At 32.5% G+C, this 21,254-nt stretch overlaps 1 long non-coding RNA gene across 2 annotated transcripts in view; it reads left to right on the top strand.

Moving 5' to 3' along the window:
- LOC145249378 (uncharacterized) overlaps positions 1-21,254 on the top strand; it is a 729,593-nt gene that overhangs the window by 570,103 nt on the left and 138,236 nt on the right. The gene's annotated exons all lie outside the window — the stretch shown is intronic.

Consider the following 21,254-nt stretch of genomic DNA (forward strand, 5'->3'; position numbering starts at 1 on the left):
AGAAACAGAATTGTGTGAACATCTTTGTGTGGAGAGAGCGAGCACAACAGAAGAGTTCAGATGCCTACAGAGCGAACGAGAAAGATTTAAAAAGAAAAACCTGAAAAACTCGTATTATTCAAAATAATTGCAACTGGCAATTTTCGAATAGGACTTCCAATTTAAAAAAAAAAATCCACCTATGTGTTTATCAGCTCCAACGAGATACCCGCCATATGAATTGTTCATTTATTTTATATCAAAGTAAGGAATTGAATAATAAAAAAGTAAAGCTGAAAAATAATGAACGTTTGTTTGTCATTTAAAGAATTTATATTGTTTCTTTTTTTTTTTTAATATTTATGTTTCAGATATGTCTCTAAAGAGAGAAGGAAAAAAATGGAAAAACAGTTTGTTTTCATATGCGAAAATTATTTAAAATAAAATTTTTATGGAGATATGTTATTTATTGAGAATTTTGTTTTTCAAATGTTGATGCTGACAACTAAATTCTTAGAATTTGAAACAAAAAAAAAAAAGAACATACTAAACTTGTGATATCAAAGCAAAATCTACAGCCTCAAGCAAATTTGAACATGGGTTAAAAATATTCTTGATTTCTTTTTGATGTGGTTTTGGTGTTTCATACCAAACATTAAATGTGTTTATAATCACTTTATGGCCGGTTCTGGAAATTACAGGGTTATATGAAAATTTACTGCATCTGTCAGAAAATGTTTGAATCCTTTCAGAGTGATCAAGAAAAAGGTAAATATTTGTATTGTATAGACGTAGTTTAGATTAGATTTTGGTTTAGTTTGTTTATTGGCAAGTTGATTCTTCTCAGAATTGTCTTCGATCCGTGAAAGAGAAATCCTTCTAGACTATTTTTTATTTATATCCCAATTTAGTATCCCATTTTATGAACTGGATTTTCCCTCACGTTAAAAACAGACCTTGTCTAAGCATGCCCTCGTGTGGAGACAAGTAAATTGAGATGCTTATTAGGTTATTTACTACTAAAGCACAATGACGATTATAAACTATTCCTTGCTTTGGTTAATACAAGTTGGTAATTTACCCCAAACTTTAGGGAATGATGCCATTAAATCTAATTCCATAGTTTGTTATATTATACCAATCATTCAACTCACCTTTAACCATGAAAATGCCAAAGAGTTGAGATACCATTATAAACAATGTAGGTAAGCATTGATCCTCCACTCTAATAAAGACCAGTGTGTATTTGTAGATTAGGTAGCATTTTTTTTTCTTGCTAGCTTCGGAAGATGATAACATAATGAACTTATATACTACTTAACTTCCCTCTAAAAGAAGAGGTAATACGTGAGAGTATATTATCATGACAACAGAACAGATACACCATCTCCCAACTGTACATGAAAAGATAGCACAATTGATAGTAGTAATAGTCAAGTTTCAATTCAGACACAAATACCAGATCTCTATCAGACAAATACCAGATCTCTATTAGTAATAGATAAATCTTGTCTTGCAAAAGTTAGCAAGTAAAGCATGTGCCCAGAGACGCAACCATTTCAAATTGTGAGAGGAAGCGAGAAAGCAAATAGCAAGTTAGAAACCACGTAGACTTACCTCGTTATCTGAAGTAAATTCGGAAAATAACCCTTTAATTTAAAATAAAAAGTCGATGATGGGAGTTTTTATTTCACTTAGGTTAACAGAAATGATATATCTATATGAAAAATTGAATTATTGATTTAATTGTATGATTCTATGAATATTTTAGTAATACATTTAAATAGCGATTGTCAACATTGGTGAAGCTTAATTCCTTTCTCTCCTTTTTTAGAGAGTGTACACTAGTCTATAAATAATTTATCTTCAGAAAATACTCATGACACAACCAACTCGGATTTTTTTTTCAAACTGTGTAATGGCTTTCTTTCTAGCACTTAGGTTCTGGATTCAAATCTCAAAACATGCAATGAAATGAAAACATATATGAGGCATTTTTATTTAAGGTAGTAACAAAGTATTCGTGCAGTATTGTTGCCTTATCTGAACTGGTGTACCAATTACGAGTCTTCTCCCTTTTTGGACAGGGTATATAAAAGACATGTCTAACCTAATAAGTTCTATACTGTTTGCTAATTCCTAGTTACATTGCCACAATATTACCTCCCTATGCTTCCTTACAAATACTTTTATGGAATATGCACCAATAAAATTATTACGTTTCACCCCTACAGCAAAAATACATCCGATCTATTCAGCTAGCTGCAAAATTCCACCCCTTTTCTGTAGAGGTCATTAGATGCCGGAAAATTTTCTATGCCAATAGTTTGTTTTGTGCCTTTGCGAATATTATTTCATTTTGTTTGTTTTCTTGACGGCAAATTTTAGAGTTAACATGGTTATTTTCACCATAAACGAAAACTATTTTCACATTTTTGGGGGGTGGGAGAAGGGTTGGGAAATAAAATTCATCAACTTTAAATTTGTCCACCAAGAATTACAAAAAAAAAAAAAAGGAAAAATCCTAACGAAAAATGAAATTTACTCTCGAGCAATTTCGGGTAGATACAGCTAGTATATTAATACATTTCTGACACATCTTGTACTTAATGAGATACTCGCTGAGTAGATGCATCGTATTTATCTACTTATAGAATGTTTCATGAAATAAATGTTGACGTTTCAATTACGAAAGTAAATAGCAGACTTGAACATCAAAACGGCGAATGTTGACTGTTGAATGATGTAGAACATTGGAATTATCGCGGCCTTGTTCTAACCACCTGCCATCGAGTGACTGGGTGGTTTAAGTACTTTCTGGCTATTAATGCAGATTACAATCTTATTTAAATTACTTTTGGAGATTTTGAGTATGATATTCAAGCCTCGTTAATTTACACAGTACATATAAATATACATCATGTGCATATATATAAAGTTAGGTACGGCGAGGTGAAACAAGTCTTTGGACAAAACAAATGTTTATTTTTCTGCAATTTGGTACAAATGGTATCAAACTTTTAAGAAAGTAAACAGTTATTGAACATTTCCTAAAACAGATAAACAAGTATTTGGACAGCTGCAAAAAGAATGTTTAATATTTAATTGGGCCTCCTTTAGCATTAATTATTGCTGTCAAACGATTGCCATAGTTTTTCACAAGGTCCTAGCAAACGCCTAACGGAATTTTTTCCCATTCTTCTTTGGCTATAGATTTTAATTGGTGGATGTTTGAGGGCGTCTTATTTTAATCTGTCTCTTCAAAATTAGCCTGAAATTTTCAATGGGATTCAAGTCTGGTGATTGGCTGGGCCATTGCAAAAAATGAATTCCATTAACCTTGAATTATTTCTGAGTTGCCTTTGCTGTATGTTTCGGATCATTGTCTTGTTGGAATCGCCAATCACCAGACAATCCCATTTTCTCCACAGACCTTTGCCAGTTTTTCTCCAAAATAGTTGGCTTTATTCATCCTTCCTTTGATTATTTTTAGTGTTCCAATCTTGCGTGAAGAAAAGCAGTGCTAAATCATACTGTTTCCTCCTTCATGCTTCACGTTAGGGATAGAGTTCTTCATATCATATACGGAACCGTCTACATGCCAGATATAGCTTGCATAGTCATTGCCAAATAGTTCGATTTTGGTCTTATCCGACCATATCAAATTATCAAAAAAGTGGGTATCCTCATTGATATACTTTTTGACACACTCTAGTCTTGATTTAAGGTGAACTTTTTTTCAGCAATTTTAATATCAATTAAATTTTTTTCATTATTTTTAATTGTTTTAATTTAATTTTTAATTTTAAGATTCAGTATATTTTCAGTAAATGAGTTTTGTGAGGTCTGCGATACTTGAGACTTTCTCTGCAGTTCATTACTGATGGTTGTCTTGCAGATGCTAGTGCCCATGCTACTGAGGATCATTTTGAACAGTTTGCAAGATTTTTTGCCAGCACCTTTCCAGTAATGACTTAAAAAAGTTTAAAAAAATGACTTGTATGCCACCACCGAGAATCAAAAATAAAACATCTAGCTTGCGATTTACTTTTTCCTTTGACGTTAATGCCTGGCCTATGAAGACATGTTTGCTTCAAGACTAAAAATAACATGAACCAATAACTATTACGTTACGCATGTATATTCGTAATGCCGTCATCCTACCTTCACTTGGCAAATTCCATTTTTTATTTTTTACACTTTTGCACCGATTTTCCCCAGCTAAAATCCAAATATAAAATTTTGCATGGGTTCGAATACCCTATATGTTAAGTTTCATGTCTCAAAAACTGATGATACACATACATGAATATATACAGAAAGAGGTTTGTGTTTACTATAATCTTTTTATGCGAATATAAAGCATGTAGAAGATCTGCATGAATATAATTACACAATAGTTAACTAAAGATGATCATCCCATAAGAAAACGGAAAAACCTAATAGGAAATTAAAATGAATGTTTAAAAGAATATGCAAATTAGCTAGATCTTTTGCAGATGAATGAAATTCCATAACCCATATATAACAAAGTTGTTTTCTTTTTAAATAGATTGTTTTTAATATATCAACGCAAAATAATAGGAGTATAGAGTAATAACATATCGAATGCTATATTCCAAGTGGTCTATTATCTTGTTTATCAGGATAGGATAGGACTTTTCATATGCCCAAAGAAAATAACCTTTTTGGTTAAATTGCATGAAGGTGGTGGCCAGTTGATATGTTCATTTTGTGAGATTATTCATTTCTCAAATGTTTCTCTCAGTAAATTGATTATATCACGCACTGTCTGGCATGTGGCTCTGTCCTGCTGAAACATGAGCTACCAAACTGAACACAAAATAAACGATAGTTGCCAAATATGTAATTAAAGAAAATAGTTACCAATGTAAAGTTCGCCACCTCTAAATATAACACATTCTCTCTCTCTCTCTCTATACACTCGCTTGCATACATATGTATTAATTATCCTAGTTTTTATGCATCCATTCATCATGAGTTGTTGAGCTATGTAATCATCATATGACATTTCGAAGTGGGAGGAAAATGATTCGTTGTCTTATAAATTTAAACTATGATTCATCTTGATTTATCTGAAAATCATGTCATTCTGAATTTCTTGCAGCTAAAACTGCTTCCACGCATTCAACACTTTAAAGTGTGTTTTAATTTGATTTGATGTATTTATCGCTTTTTTGTAAATGAATAATTACAAAAATGCTTACACACAAATTCACATATTAGCATGCATATATATATATATATATATATATATATATATACACACACACACAAACACATATATACATCATTGTGGTCTTTGGTATGACATGAAGTTGTATTGTGCAAGATACCTTCAATTTTAACCCTCGTGCTGGCATCGGGGACAATGCTGTCTTATCTGGCAGCGATAGTCATATTAATCCAAAGAGTAGACAGCCATCATACAATAATATATATATATATATATATATATATATATATATATATATATATATATATATATTTCTGGATGCTTAAACAGACAAATGTTTTGTTGCTATTGGATCAAGCTGTTTGAAGATGCTGGCTATCTGACCTAAAATGCATCAAACATTAATATTGTTTGTTTTTTTCTTTCTTTCCCTTTGCAAAACTCAATCATGTTCTGCAAAGTCGAAAACGAAAACTATTTTCTTATTAAAAAAAAGCATGAATAAATATTTAAAAATATAAAGAAGCTTTAGCACAAAACGTTTCTCAATTACTGCATTCAACATTAAATAACGCAAAAAGTGTTGATATAAAACAAAACAACTAAGACGAATGTTTTGGAATGGGCAGAAACAATCGTATGAATAAAAATGTTTGTAAAAAATAATAAACTTGAAAATTAAAGAAAATAGTTAACAATGTAAAGTTCGTAATTGTAATTTAATAATATAAATATATATATATATTGAGCTATCAATCTGGTATTTTACCTCACGGTACATACAGCGCCTAGCATTCCCAAATGGTCACCCACTTGATACTGGTCAGGCTCAAAGTTGCTTAACTTCGATGATCTGGTGAGAACCGGTGTGTCAATGTGATTGTGCCGTATATTACCATGGTCTATCTTTTTCTGAAGCCATGGTAGGTACGCCATCTAGTGATGGCATCACGATAAAAATATACCCTTGATAGGCCTGACGAGGCATCAAGTATTCAACTACAGTCAAGATTTGAATTATACTACAAACTCGTGTAGTGAGTTCAATCTCGGCTGCGGTCGCTCTGGATATGGATCTATCAATCTACATTTTTGCATAAGCTTATAAGAATTTAAATAATATACTAGCAAAAATTACATGCCAATTAATCTAGTTGTAGACTTTGTAGAAAAACAAACTATTTTCATTTCACATTTCGGTAATTTGAAAACCACAACAAAAACCATGAAAAGACGATTGTCATGGTGTTATTTGATATATTCCAATGCTGAAGAAAATTACTGAGAATGAAGGCAATCACATTTTATTAAAAAAGAAAAATCAACAAACCAGATATTTTATATGATCTTTTCGATATACAAAGTCGAGGGATTTGATTGTGTAAGCATAAAAAAGAATTTCCCGCTTAAAATTGGTTATATAATAAAAATGAATAAACAAAGAAGCGAAACGGTAATTGGTCAAATAAAACAATTATGTATTAATAATTTGAAATGGTTATTTTGTATTTGCACCTTTATTATTGAAGGCGGAAAAAATAAACTTAATATAAAATTTATTAATGATTGTTCAGTAATTTAAAAAGATGAAAATAGTGAGTTGACTGGAGCATTTCCTTTTCATGGCAAATTCGATGATTGTCAGCAGATTGTTTTAAAAATAATAAACCTATCCATTTAATAAAAAGACACGTTTTTATTTTATTTTTTTTTTTTTTAAATAATTCCAAAGTAATCTTAGTTTTATGAATGTGCAGATGTATTATTTGAATTTGAAAATAATTAAACCAGAAATTATATATATATATATATATGAAGAGTGTATGTCTTTTAGACGTTTTTCTGCTTAGTATATATGCATAGAATATTTGTAAATATTTTTTGTCTTGGTATAAATATACTTAGAATAAATGGAGAAATGAAATGTTGGCGCATGTATGGAAGCTGTGCTCCCCTCTATTTTTTATTTCCCCCCCTTTTTTTTTTTTTTTTTTAATTTCTTCCAGCGGATTATTATCGAATAGACATTAGTCTACCAGATTATCAAAACACAAACATTTAAATATTTGTAAGGGTGCTCAGTTTCTAATGCAATATTCTAGTAAATCGATCACTCATTTTAGAACCACTCGATATTTTAGGCCTACAAATATTTAAATATTGACCTTTTCTTTCCTTTTTGATAATCTGGTAGACTAGTGTTCATTCGATAATGAACCACTGGAAAAAAAAAAAAAAAAATACAGACGAGGGCACCGCTTCTATAAGTGTGCCAAAACTTTGATATATAATTCAAATAATTTGGGAAATGAAGCTTCGCATTTATTTGTTTAGTTGTGTGCACACGTTTAAAATCATTTGTAAATACAAAGAACCAATTCAGCTATCACTGTGTCACATATCTTTTGAATTTCTGCTAAAACTTGATTTCTTTGTTATATTATTTTCTAAGAGAAGCAGAATAAGATCTTTGTAATCTAACATACAAAGGTATATTGGTGGATTGTCAAATTTAGAACCATATAGTTGACTTATAAAATCTTTCTTATGGCTACCCAATTTTCATTTGTTATTGATCCTATTTACGATAATTTATTTTTAAAAAAGGCCATAGAGCCCAGAAGACAAATCTTTGTATCATGATTGGCAGACTCTTTTCAGTCCAACTTAGGTGCTCGGTTGACATCCTATAAATGTTGACCTTATTTAAGTTAACATAATACAGTAGACCAAATATGTACAAATAAATATGATTAACACAAATCAAAGAGCTCATGAAAGAAAAAAAAGAATCACAAAGATAATTTAATTGGTAATGGATTGCTGTTCCAAAAACATCCATACAAAGAGGTTACTTTATAGGTGGAGGACATAGTTAAAAAATTATGCCATCGATTTTTCAATTTGTATACATGTATACAGTTACCTAATATATATATATTATAATAAATCAGTATTACTGTTTGTTTTTTGTTCACTATGATGTCACACATGACATCATAGCATATGACGTCATGTAAGAGGTACAAAAATAATAAATTTCACGGGGAAACACAGGCCTGCCTACTATCCAAGCATGTCTCATTAAATACTATAGCGTTTAATCTTATCTTTCTCGATATGACGAGCAATTTTCTTGGTCTCAGCTGGTAAATTGTATATTGTGACACTGAATAATCTTTCCCAAGTTGTCTGGTAGTAGAAAAAGGACAAGGAAACGTATTTAACAACTAAAACGATAAATAAATATAACAACATAAATAAATAACTAAACTAATATATAATTACAACAATAAATAAGACTCAACCACACCTAATCCTTTCTGGACCAGATACCGTCTATCAGTAACCATCTTACTTCACAAACTGTAATGCTTAGTTTTTTAAATAAGCTAATTAATATTAGCTTTCAAAGCTTACGACAAAGTTCTTAATTGGATACTTTTCCCCAAATGTTGATAAAATCTCTCACGTATATATCGAAACGTTTCTTTTCAACTATATTTCGCCTTTTATTCATACACATCCTTTATTTATGAATCAAACTGTGAATCTCGAGTTTTGAAACTCGTCATTGATAACCATGTAGCCAACAAATCAGTTGTGTGAATAGGACGTGTAAATATTGCTTATTTAAAAAAATCAATGTAAATGTATTTCGAGTGTTCAGCCAAGGAGAATGAAACTTTGCACTATTTATACGATACAATTTATCTCAAACATTGTGTATTTTTTATGAATTAAATTATTTTGCCAAAAATCATATTCCAAATAAAGGTACTGACATTGTTTACCACTTAAATACTCAGATAACAAATCACAACAATCTTTCCTGTATTATTTAGATTGTTTGGACCATTGTTCTCGAGTTATTTTCAATGTTTTGGTCGACCTAACTCGAGATATGCTTCAGGGATATATTGTCGAACTCTGGGAATCTTTCTGTAGAAGTCTGGGGTCATTTTTTTTTCTAGAAGTCTAGGGTCATTTTTTTTTCTGGAAGTCTAGGGTCATTTTTTTTTCTGGAAGTCTAGGGTCATTTTTTTTTCTGGAAGTCTAGAGTCATTTTTTTTTCTGGAAGTCTAGGGTCATTTTTTTTTCTGGAAGTCTAGGGTCATTTTTTTTTCTGGAAGTCTAGGGTCATTTTTTTTTCTGGAAGTCTAGGGTCATTTTTTTTTCTGGAAGTCTAGGGTCATTTTTTTTTCTGGAAGTCTAGGGTCATTTTTTTTTCTGGAAGTCTAGGGTCATTTTTTTTTCTGGAAGTCTAGGGTCATTTTTTTTTCTGGAAGTCTAGGGTCATTTTTTTTTCTGGAAGTCTAGGGTCATTTTTTTTTCTGGAAGTCTAGGGTCATTTTTTTTTCTGGAAGTCTAGGGTCATTTTTTTTTCTGAAAGTCTAGGGTCATTTTTTTTTCTGAAAGTCTAGGGTCATTTTTTTTTCTGAAAGTCTAGGGTCATTTTTTTTTCTGAAAGTCTAGGGTCATTTTTTTTTCTGAAAGTCTAGGGTCATTTTTTTTCTGAAAGTCTAGGGTCATTTTTTTTTCTGGAAGTCTGGGGTCATTTTTTTTTTCTGGAAGTCTGGGGTCATTTTTTTTTTCTGGAAGTCTGGGGTCATTTTTTTTTCTGGAAGTCTGGGGTCATTTTTTTTTTCTGGAAGTCTGGGGTCATTTTTTTTTTCTGGAAGTCTGGGGTCATTTTTTTTTCTGGAAGTCTGGGGTCATTTTTTTTTCTGGAAGTCTGGGGTCATTTTTTTTTCTGGAAGTCTGGGGTCATTTTTTTTTCTGTGAAAGTCTGGGGTCATTTTTTTTCTGTGAAAGTCTGGGGTCATTTTTTTTTCTGTGAAAGTCTGGGGTCATTTTTTTTTCTGTGAAAGTCTGGGGTCATTTTTTTTTCTGTGAAAGTCTGGGGTCATTTTTTTTTCTGTGAAAGTCTGGGGTCATTTTTTTTTCTGTGAAAGTCTGGGGTCATTTTTTTTTCTGTGAAAGTCTGGGGTCATGATTTTTTTCTGTGAAAGTCTGGGGTCATGATTTTTTTCTGTGAAAGTCTGGGGTCATGATTTTTTTCTGTGAAAGTCTGGGGTCATGATTTTTTTCTGTGAAAGTCTGGGGTCATGATTTTTTTCTGTGAAAGTCTGGGGTCATGATTTTTTTCTGTGAAAGTCTGGGGTCATGATTTTTTTCTGTGAAAGTCTGGGGTCATGATTTTTTTCTGTGAAAGTCTGGGGTCATGATTTTTTTCTGTGAAAGTCTGGGGTCATGATTTTTTTCTGTGAAAGTCTGGGGTCATGATTTTTTTCTGTGAAAGTCTGGGGTCATGATTTTTTTCTGTGAAAGTCTGGGGTCATGATTTTTTTCTGTGAAAGTCTGGGGTCATGATTTTTTTCTGTGAAAGTCTGGGGTCATGATTTTTTTCTGTGAAAGTCTGGGGTCATGATTTTTTTCTGTGAAAGTCTGGGGTCATGATTTTTTTCTGTGAAAGTCTGGGGTCATGATTTTTTTCTGTGAAAGTCTGGGGTCATGATTTTTTCTGTGGAAGTCTGGGATGATTTTTTCTGTGGAAGTCTGGGATGATTTTTTCTGTGGAAGTCTGGGATGATTTTTTCTGTGGAAGTCTGGGATGATTTTTTCTGTGGAAGTCTGGGATGATTTTTTCTGTGGAAGTCTGGGATGATTTTTTCTGTGGAAGTCTGGGATGATTTTTTCTGTGGAAGTCTGGGATGATTTTTTCTGTGGAAGTCTGGGATGATTTTTTCTGTGGAAGTCTGGGATCATTTTTTGTTTATTCTGTGGAAGTCTGGGTATTGGCACGGAATTTCGGACAAATCCTTTATTTAATCCATGGAAGTAAAATATTCTCATTCCATCAGTAAGAAATGTAAAAATAACAATTAAAATGAAAATAGTAGTTCAAAGTTTAAAAATAATATGAATAAACAATACTCGTCTAAAAGATCAGAAACAATCTTGTTATAAAATATGCACTTTGTAGTATTAATTTAATATCTTATTGATGTAATTGGCAAGGGATACATTTTTGTAATTTTTATTGTATTTAGTAAAAATTTAACTTTTTTCGGTATTGTTCTGGTTTTTTCTAGGTATTTAAGAGATTCTGTTCTGATGCGATTCGATATTTAAAAATAATTATTGCATTATGACTTGAAATAAACATTGAAACTGTTAAAAACTGCAATACCTTTTTGTACACTTTTTTTTTTTTTACATGGAGGTCACCACTTATCAAGGACCGGAGGCCACTCAGGGATATGGGTTATTGCGTGTACAGTAATCAATGAGATAGTATTGTAGTAATCATTAGTATTATTTGAAATATGGTTTGAAAATTATTTAAATCAAAAAGTGCGCGTGTGTAAATCATAACTATATAAGAGCTTTTCTTATGATGTATCCTAACCCTCTCTATTTTTGTGATAAATCATAATTAGTGAGATCTAATAAAATTCTTTTCTTGCACTATTTTTTGTTTCATTTGAACAAAAAGGTAAAGTCTTTTTTTAAATAAAGACTATTCAATATGAAAGAACATAAGACAGGAAAAGTGTGAGTAAAAGACACAATTGGAAAGAAAAAAATTTACAGGAAATGAAAATCAAAATTAATGATAAAAATAATAAGAGGAATGATTTGGTTAAATCTAAAATCAGATTGAATATTTAGCATTCATTTGGCTGTCCTCTTTTTTATATGGAGAAAGAAAAAAAAATGTCCGCCACTTGGATTTTTCGTGCTTCATTGATGTCTTTTGTTCTCTCCCTTGCTTTATTTATTTTTTTTTTTTAACTTTTTTTTACGCTTTTCTGCCATTCTTATTAATTTATTTCATATTCAAATAGAAACTTTGTCAATTTACTCGTGCATCTGGTGATCGTAGTCTTTATATTTTTATTATCATCTGCAGAAGTAGGGTGTAGGGCTTGAAGATAAAGCATCAGCAAAATGCAGGCATTTCTTACGAATGTTTTTAAAAACTGACTCTATAATCACTTTTATGAAATTGGTATGTTTTCGGATAGTTAGAATCATATCTATACTCCTATGAATTTGTTTTCGTGTGTATTGATATTCATATTTAAAACCCTTTTAAGAAGAAAATACAACTTTCTTATATATGGGTCATGGAATTGCATTCATCTGCAAACGATCTAGCTAATTTTCATATTCTTTTTAACATTCATTTTAATTCCTTAGGTTTTTCGGTTTTCTTATGGGATGATCATCTTTAGTTAACTATTATATGTAATTATATTCATGTAGATATTCTACATGATTTATACTTGCATAATATTTGCGTAAAAAGGTTATAGTAAACAAACCTTTTTATATAAATTTATGTATGTGTATATATATTTAAAAATTTGCCTACCAGACTCCTCTGTCAGTGTTTGGTCTACAAACATGAAACTTTATAGGGTATTCGAACCAATGCAAAACTTTAAATTTGGGTTTTAGCTGGGGAAAATCGGTACAAAAGTGTGAAAATTAAAAAAAAAATGGAATTGGCCAGGTGACGGTCGAACAACTGCATTACGAATATGCATGCGTAAAATAATAGCTATTGGTTCAGGTTTTAATTTTTAGCCTTGCAGAAAATGTCTTCAAAGCTCAGACATTAACATCAAAAGATAAAGTAAATCATAAGCTAAACATTTTAGTTTCGATTCTCGGTGGTGGTGCGTGAGTCCTTTTTTTATATTTTTAATCATAAAAAGCAATAAGTTTCTCCTCTAAATATTAGTTCATGTAAAAAACAAAATCTTGTGACGTATGTGGATGGTAATGTTTATCAGATGTGAAAGCTGCAAATGTTGACAAAACTTGACATGCAAGCAGCCCGCCATACTTGATAAAAGCTGCTAAAATACCTAGCGTTAATTTAGCCTAAGATTATTTATAAATTAGTTAGCGTAGGAGATTAATTTCTGTCACATAATTTATTTTATGAGTGATTCTGTTAAGAGGAGCTAAAAAAGCAAATTTTGTTATAAAAAAAATGCTACTGAGTGCAGTAAAACAATTTGACACCAAAAGATTTAAGCATGAAATAATACACTCAATGTAAAATATCTATTATACTAAATGCGAGTTAATCAAAGTTTGTTTCCTTAAGGCTTTTTCTCCTATATAAATTAAGAATGGGATTCACACCTAAATAAATTAGCCAATCATAAGTCTGGGAAGAAAGCTGTATATTTAGTTATGTAAAGCAGGGGAATTTTGTATGAAAATTCAGATACCTTCAATTTAGTAAAAATGATTAGACACTAATAAAGCAAAATTCTCTGAATTTCAATTTTTTTTGAACGAGTTGGTTTTTTTCTAATGTAAAGTGTCCTAAGGGACTCATTGCACTTGTGCTCCCTCAATGTACATACCGCTGACAAATCTGCTTAGCGACAAAAGCACACCTATTAACTGTGGAGGTCACTAAATGCCAGAAAACCTTCTACTTTAATAGTTTCTTCTCTCGAACAGCTAGACTTTGGAATTCCTTTCTGACTACCTTCTTCTCTGACTGTACTTATATTTAATCGTAACCTAAACCAACATTTTGTTCATCTTTCCTAAGCGTGGTCTGAAATAGTAGCTCCTTACGTTCAGAACAGATTCCATTAAAATACTTGTAAAACAGGCACAGGGATGCAACATTGTGGCGATGTGACAGAGGTTGGAGTTTAGTTAACAAAGCAGAACCTATTAGATTAGAGACTCTTCTTTGAGCCCTGTCCAAGAAGGAGAAACTAGCAGTAGATGACCAGATGAGATGTAACAGCAATACTCCATGCATGAGCAAATGGTGGCTTTGTAGAGGTACAAGATACTCGCAGGTGTGAATGATTTTCTAACATGATACAGGGAACCCACCTTCTTTGCAGCAGCATTCGCAATGTCCTCAATGAATTTGTTACAATAACCAGAGTGCTTAGATAAGTATGAAAAAGAATGGTACAGTAGCAATTTACAACAGATAAAAATACAACTGGAATTCCCACATATCTCGCTAATTATTATATGCAATAAAACTGACAATCCAATTTGATTTTCATTAAACTGTAATTACAATCTTTTGACTCTTTGGAAAAGTAACAGTGAAGCTGCATTTCAAGGCACTATTAAACTGCATATTTTTAAGAGGCAATTTGTGTTTAACTGCTTATTCCGTCATAAAACGGTAAAATATGACTCTAGTACAAATAAAAATGTGTAACAGATTAAAAGTTAACCTTTTAAATACTAAACGACGCGTTTTTATTAGTATTGGATTGAGATTTTACCGTTTTATTACAAGATAAGTACCGAGAAATAAAATTGGCTCTTAAAAACGCGTCCTACAGTTGTGCTTATAACGGAACAGTTTTATCGTATCATTTTTAAAATTGTATTTGTGGTACTTTTAAATTTGGGACAAATGCAGCTGTTAATTTCTTTCAAGCAATATCCTGAGTAAAAAATATATATACACTTCGTTATGGGTGGCGCACTCTAACGAAGGAGATCATGGTTTCTACTGAGCGAAATGGAATACACTTCCATAAAAATAGTTCTCGATTACTCATATTGTAAAATTTGCAAACAAATGAATAAATTCATTTTAAAACGACATTTCTTCCACTTCCAGTAGCGGATTTGTTTACTCTGTTATAAGAGATCCAACAATAAGTAATGTTGGGAATGTCATTCAGATTTTGAAATTGAGGGTTGAACTCGTATCTAGATTGTAAAATGAAAACATAAACAACTAGATGTCGATATATATCGTGTGAAAATATGAAAGTGACATTCTAATAACCCTTGTGGAATTTCAATGAAATGTTATAAATGTAAAATTTAACTTAAATCTTTTTTTCTTTGCCTGAATCCACACATTTTAATAAGGTCCTGATCGATTGTCATAGTATTTTTGTTGGTCTGTCATGCTGCAGTTGCAAATAGCCTTTTTTCTGTGACTGCCATGCTCAAGTTACAAATAGGCTTTTTTTTCTGGGTTTATCCCGCTCAAGATGCGTATAGCCTTTTTTTCTGGGTCTGTCTCGCTCAAGTTCTAAACAGAATTTTTTAGATAGATCCATGCATCTCTATACAATGCTCTGTTTACCTGGAAAATTGTCATACTTAATTGGTAATAAGCATTTTTTCACGAAACGTCTGAATTGGAAACAGCATCTTGTGTATATCTATAATTGTTTTTGCTTGCTTTTTAACAAGTAATTAGTTCTTGAAGGCTTATATTACTTAAATCACTTTATGCTCATTATACTATGTACATTTCTGCTTCTGAACCCTTTCTCACCGTCTCCACCATCACATCCCTGCAGTGGAAGAATTTGTTTGCTTAAATAGTTTCAAGTATTGGTTATGTATACAAGCTGTTAGTGTTGGGTTTCGTCGCCATTCTTTCTAAATTCAAAGCTGTCATCATTAGAAACACATGTATAAATTTACTAAAAGAAACCATTGCTAAGTCCCTTACCTATTTTATACCTTTAATTTATTTCTAAGTAGATAAGCACGTCTTCTCTACATGTGCTGGATTCTTTATAATTATGACCTTTAAATTACATCTATATTTTTTGTAGAGCTTAAGGCAAACAAATATTGACCATTAAATAATATTGTTATTTAAAAAATAATTATGATTATCAAATATTCCAGTCGAAATGAATGTCTCTCCTTCAAGATCTTTATTTGGATAAGCTCTTAGGATTGTTCATTCTAGATCTAAAACGGAAGATGTAAATTAAGTCTATTCCTAAGTTCTTAAAAAAATGGTGGGATTGCCACTTCAGAAAGTCCAAGACTTCAAATGCAACCCTCTACCTATGCAAGTCATATACGTTCAAACATGGTATATTACTGCCACATCTGACGAGGTTCTACACAGTATTCTTTCCTGGGTTGACAGAATACACAATAACTTCGAAATCGAGTGGGTTAACGGAATACACAATAACTTCGAAATCTAGTGGGAGATGGTCTATTCTATTCTATTCTCAAGAGATGTTAGTCTCTCTCTATTCTGTAATTTCGATGTAAGGCGGCTGACTGAGCTCTAATCTTTGGTTCCTTATTATAAGCATTCAAAGCAAGAAATCACCATTCCACCATAACGAAAAGATGTTCCTTACCTTCATGTGTCTAATGTCAGGTGAAATTTCCATTTGCAAGGGTTTCTCACCCGTGTAACATATTGCTGCAGGACTGTCTCTGATTACAACTTGGTCATCTTCAAATTTAATATCAATTAATTCATGTCATAGACTGTCCCATAATCAAATCTGGTTCATACCACTGATTAATTTAGGACTCTCATAATGTTCCTAATCTTCGACTGCCATTCACTCTAGTCTAATTAATCCTTATCCTTGATTAGCTCTTGACCTTAGTAAGCGGTGACCTCGAAAGAAAAAAATACCCTACATAGTGTGTATTAGTCTGTTGTGCATAGCAGAAATGTCGCTCATGATCCTCTGTAAGATATGCAAGTCGCTTCGCGTTGCCATGACAGCAACGCACAACCAATTGAAGTTGTTGAATAAAATAATTTATCAATATTTTTGTTAAAAACATATATACAAATGAGGGATTCTTGTTTTTTTTTTTTTTTTTTTTTTTTTTTTTTTTTTTTTTTTTTTTTTTTTTTTCAATCCTCCCCTTGTACACTTAAAATTATACGGAGTTTCTTTTAAATTCATGCATACTTCTGAAATTTTAATTCATAAAGGTTAGAAAAACTGCTGAAAGTTTTGTTACACCTATCCCACAGGTGCATTCGTGTTTTTCTTTTTTACTTTTGATTTATGTCAAAAGTAACATATCGTTTTAAGTAAAAAAAAAAAAAAAATGTGTATACACCCCTATTTTCTAAGTGAATGGTATACATTTATTCAATTAAAATGATAAAAACTGCAATTGTGGTCGTAAAATCGCAAAATTACAGCATGCCTTTGCAAAGAGTCGCATGTTTGACATGCCTGATAGATTGAAACCTCAACCAGGCTCTTATTTCATGTAATTAAGATGTGGATCTACCCTGATATTGTTTAAACATTATAAATTCATTGTCCCATCATAATTTCGAAAAATATTTAATCCAGCCATTATTTAATGTACACTTAACATTTCCATGTAAAACATACAAACATTATAAATTTTAAATCTTTCTATGGCTTATTGGAATTTTTTGAAATAAGGTAAGTTATAAATATTAAAAAAAAAAATTTACATCAAGGCAAAATTAGTCAAAATTAGATAATTGCTTATTTTTATTTTTTTATTTTTACTATAATTATCGACACATTACAAATAAGCGATTTTTTTTTGTTTTTTTTAACTAAGTTTAAAATTAATTTTTTTTTGTTTTTTTTTACTTTATTGAATATGGATAATTTATATATAATAAAACTCTGTATTGTTTTGATCGGTCTATTGTTTTCATCTTGAGTGTTATTTGTGCATCGTTTCGGTCGATGTAGCCTTTGACCTCCGTCAGGCATATTGGTTGCCATTTTGGAAAATAAAGGAGAAAAGTGACTGGCTCCGTAGATAGTTTCGTATTCTTGGAGTTTTATTATTATTTTTATTTATTTTTTTTTTTTTTAGCCAGTAACTTTTTTCATTTCTAAGATGGTGATCAACATGCCTGACGAAGATCGAATGCTACATTGATCGAAACATGTCCCAAATAACATTCAAGATGTGAACAATTATCCGATTCAAACAAGTAATGCAATCAGACCTCATCTCAGATATTCCGATCTATAATTATAAAACTCTACTTTTGATTATAAACTTTCATTTAAGCCAATAATTATCTTCAGATTAAATGGTTTGGAACTAATTTTTCGTTCCCACAGAAATTTTGTGACAAGGAGAAACCGTGTTACAATTCACTTTCAAGTTATTTTGAAGCTTTTCAATTTGCAACAGATAGAAAGTATGAAAGTTTTTAGGCATGAGTAGAATTCATTTTTTGTGCTTATAAAGAAAAAACGATATTTATTTCTCACCGCTTTTATAATGATGCATTAAAAATGAAGTGAACAAAAAAAGATAGTTATTTTGCTCATCTACATAACATTTAAATTTCTATCTAGGAAAGTGACATCCCTGTGTTCCTTTTTGTATATAAATGTTAAGAAAACAGCAAGAAAATCTTAAATGAGGATTGATAATTCGCATTATTTGGATTATTCAAACTACTGTTCTCATCTTGAGTGTTATTTTCATATTTTTTTTTTTTTTTTTTTTAAGGAAGTCACCACTTATCAAGCCCCGAAGGCCACTAGGGGATAAGTGTTATTGCGTGTACAGTAATCAATGGGACAATATCGTAGTAATCGCTAGCAATGGAGATCTGATAAAGTGTCTTAAGTGGGGCGGCTCATCAGTAACGTGTTTATGTTGGGCTTGAAGACATCCAAGTTGTAGTCAGGTGGAAAACAGGCAAACAGAAGAGAGTTTTACAGGAGTGCACTTCTAAGTAAGAAGCTTTGTTCATGGAATCTACGTTTTAATTTAGGCACAAATAAAGAGTGGGGAAAATTACTGACAGTGGTTTCAGCTAGACTGGTGTTTTTCATGAAAGATTGACGAGGGGGGGGGACCAGAGATCGGAGCTCAGACGAGCACTTCCCATGGAAATAATAAAACGACAGGCTCGCACTGTCCTTTCTGTGGGAGAAAGGTTGCAGGGAAGAGAAAAGGGCATCCCCCACTAGGTTACGAAGTCTATTTTGTACTCTTTTGAGGCAGAATAGGCTGTTTTTAGCAGCTCCTGCCCAGATATGGCAGCAGTACTCCATCCTTGGACGTACTTGGCTTTTATATAGAAAGAGAATTGCATCAGCAGTGAGATATCTACTGGCGTGGTAGACGGATCCCACCATCTTTCCAGCGACATTGGCAACAGATTTGATGTACGTGTTCCATTTTAGATCAGCAGTAAAGATCAATCCCAAAAGCTTGTCAAAACATGAAGCCTCCCCAAGACGAGAGCCATTCATTTCATTTCAGTTAACCAGCCACCTCTTCACTCATTGTACCATACGCTCAAGATCAGAGGAGAGAACTTTATTTACGGCCTTTGATGTGTTGCCATAGATGGTCGTGTCATCAGCATAGATGTCAACGAATGATTTAAGTATGTGTTTTGGGAGATCATTGATGTAGATCAGGAAGAGAGTTGGGCCCAGGATGGACCCTTGAGGGACACTAGCATTAATACTCTGGGCTTCTGATTTCTGTCCATCAACCATGAGCCTATCAGAGAGAAATGATTTAATAATTGAGAAAACATTTCCAGTTATACCATAGCTGGAAATCTTGTGAAGTAGGGCTTTATGCCATACCTTATCAAAGGCCTTTGATATGTCAAGAGCAATTTCCCTAGAAAGGAAGCCTTTTTCGAGAGATTCACTAATCCTATGAGATATAACCGTTAGCACATCTGCTGTAGATCTATCAAAACGGAAACCATATTGCATGCCACTAAGGTTATTTCTGCTGAGATGGTTGACTACTTTATTTAATATGGATTCCAGCAACTTACTCATGACACACAAGAGACTTATTGGTCTCTACTGAGAGGGAGATAACCTGTCACCTGAATTCTTAAATACAAGGCATACTGATGAGGTTTTCTAGGGTGTTATATACTAATTTGTAGAAATAAATAGTGATGTACAGAGATAAGTAATACGTTTGTCCATCTAAAACAAGAATACGTTTAAGGCTCCCAAGGTACATACTAGTGGATAAAATAGTTCGTAAAATTCAGTTTTAAGTTACATTGTTGGAGGTTAATTGTTCAATTTCCACTGAAAATACAATTGCGAATTACTTAGAACTTCTACACAGAAGTCATGAGAGCTTATTGCCCCTATTTGAAATTCCATACAGATTCCGGAGTTCGACAAGCTGGACCTGAAGATGGTCGGAGGTTACAATAACCGTAACACTGTAAAAAAAAAAAAGAGTTCAGGGTTAGAACAATATAGTCCAAATAATGTTCCGTTTTTTTAAACTTTTCTAATCAAATTTAAAAAAATGATCTGGATACTAAAAATATTTTTTGCTTTTCCGTTTATCTTTTAAAGTTGTGATAATTCTGGTAAATGTATATAAAAGTGATCTCCCAATCTAAAGTCGAAAATATTTTGTTTTAACTATTTTGCAGATATTCTAGAAATCCTGTTTAATAATACGAAAATACATCTTTTCAAATTTTAGCTGTGAATAAAATGACAAAATGGCATTACTATTTGATTATTTAATCGTGTTTTTTTTTTTTTTTCTTTTACATGGAGTTCACCACATATCAAGGCCCAATGGCCACTCAGGGATAAGGGTTATTGTGTGTACAGTAATCAAAGGGATAGTGTAGCAATAATATTGGAGAATTGGTAAGGTGTCATTACTTAGGGGGGGGGGGCGGTTCATCAGGAATTTGTTTGTGTTGGACTTGAAGACATCCAGGTTGAAGTTGGGAGGGAAACAGGCAAGCGGAACAGAGTTCCACAGGCGTGCAGTTCTAAGAAAGAAGCTTTGTTCATGGTATCTACGTTTTGATTTGGGCACAGATAGGGAGTGGGGAAAATTATTGACGGTGGTTTCAGCTAGTCGGGTCTTTTTTAAGAAAGATTGGCAAGGGGGAACCAGAGAATGGAGCTCAGACGAGCACCTGCCATGGAAGTAACGATAGAACAATGACAGGCTCGCTACATCTCTTCTGTGGGAAAGAGGTTGCAGGGTAGAGAAAAGGGCATCCCCCACCAAGCCACAGTCTATTTTGTACTCTGTCAAGGCAGGATAGGCTGTTTTTTGCAGCCCCCGCCCAGATGTGGCAGCAGTACTCCATCTTTGGATGTACTTGGCTCTTATATAGATAGAGAATTGCATCATTAGTGAGATATCTTCTGGAGCGGTAGAAGGATCCCACCATTTTCCCAGCGACCTTGGCCACAGACTTGATGTATGTGTTCCATTTAAGATCAGGTGTAAAGGTCAAACTCAGGAGCTTATCAAATCCTGGGACCTCCCTTAGACGAGAGCCATCCATTTCAAT

This window comes from Euprymna scolopes, chromosome 28 (genome assembly GCF_053919585.1).
Source record: "Euprymna scolopes isolate OS-2025 chromosome 28, ASM5391958v1, whole genome shotgun sequence".
Lineage (NCBI taxonomy): Eukaryota > Metazoa > Mollusca > Cephalopoda > Sepiida > Sepiolidae > Euprymna > Euprymna scolopes.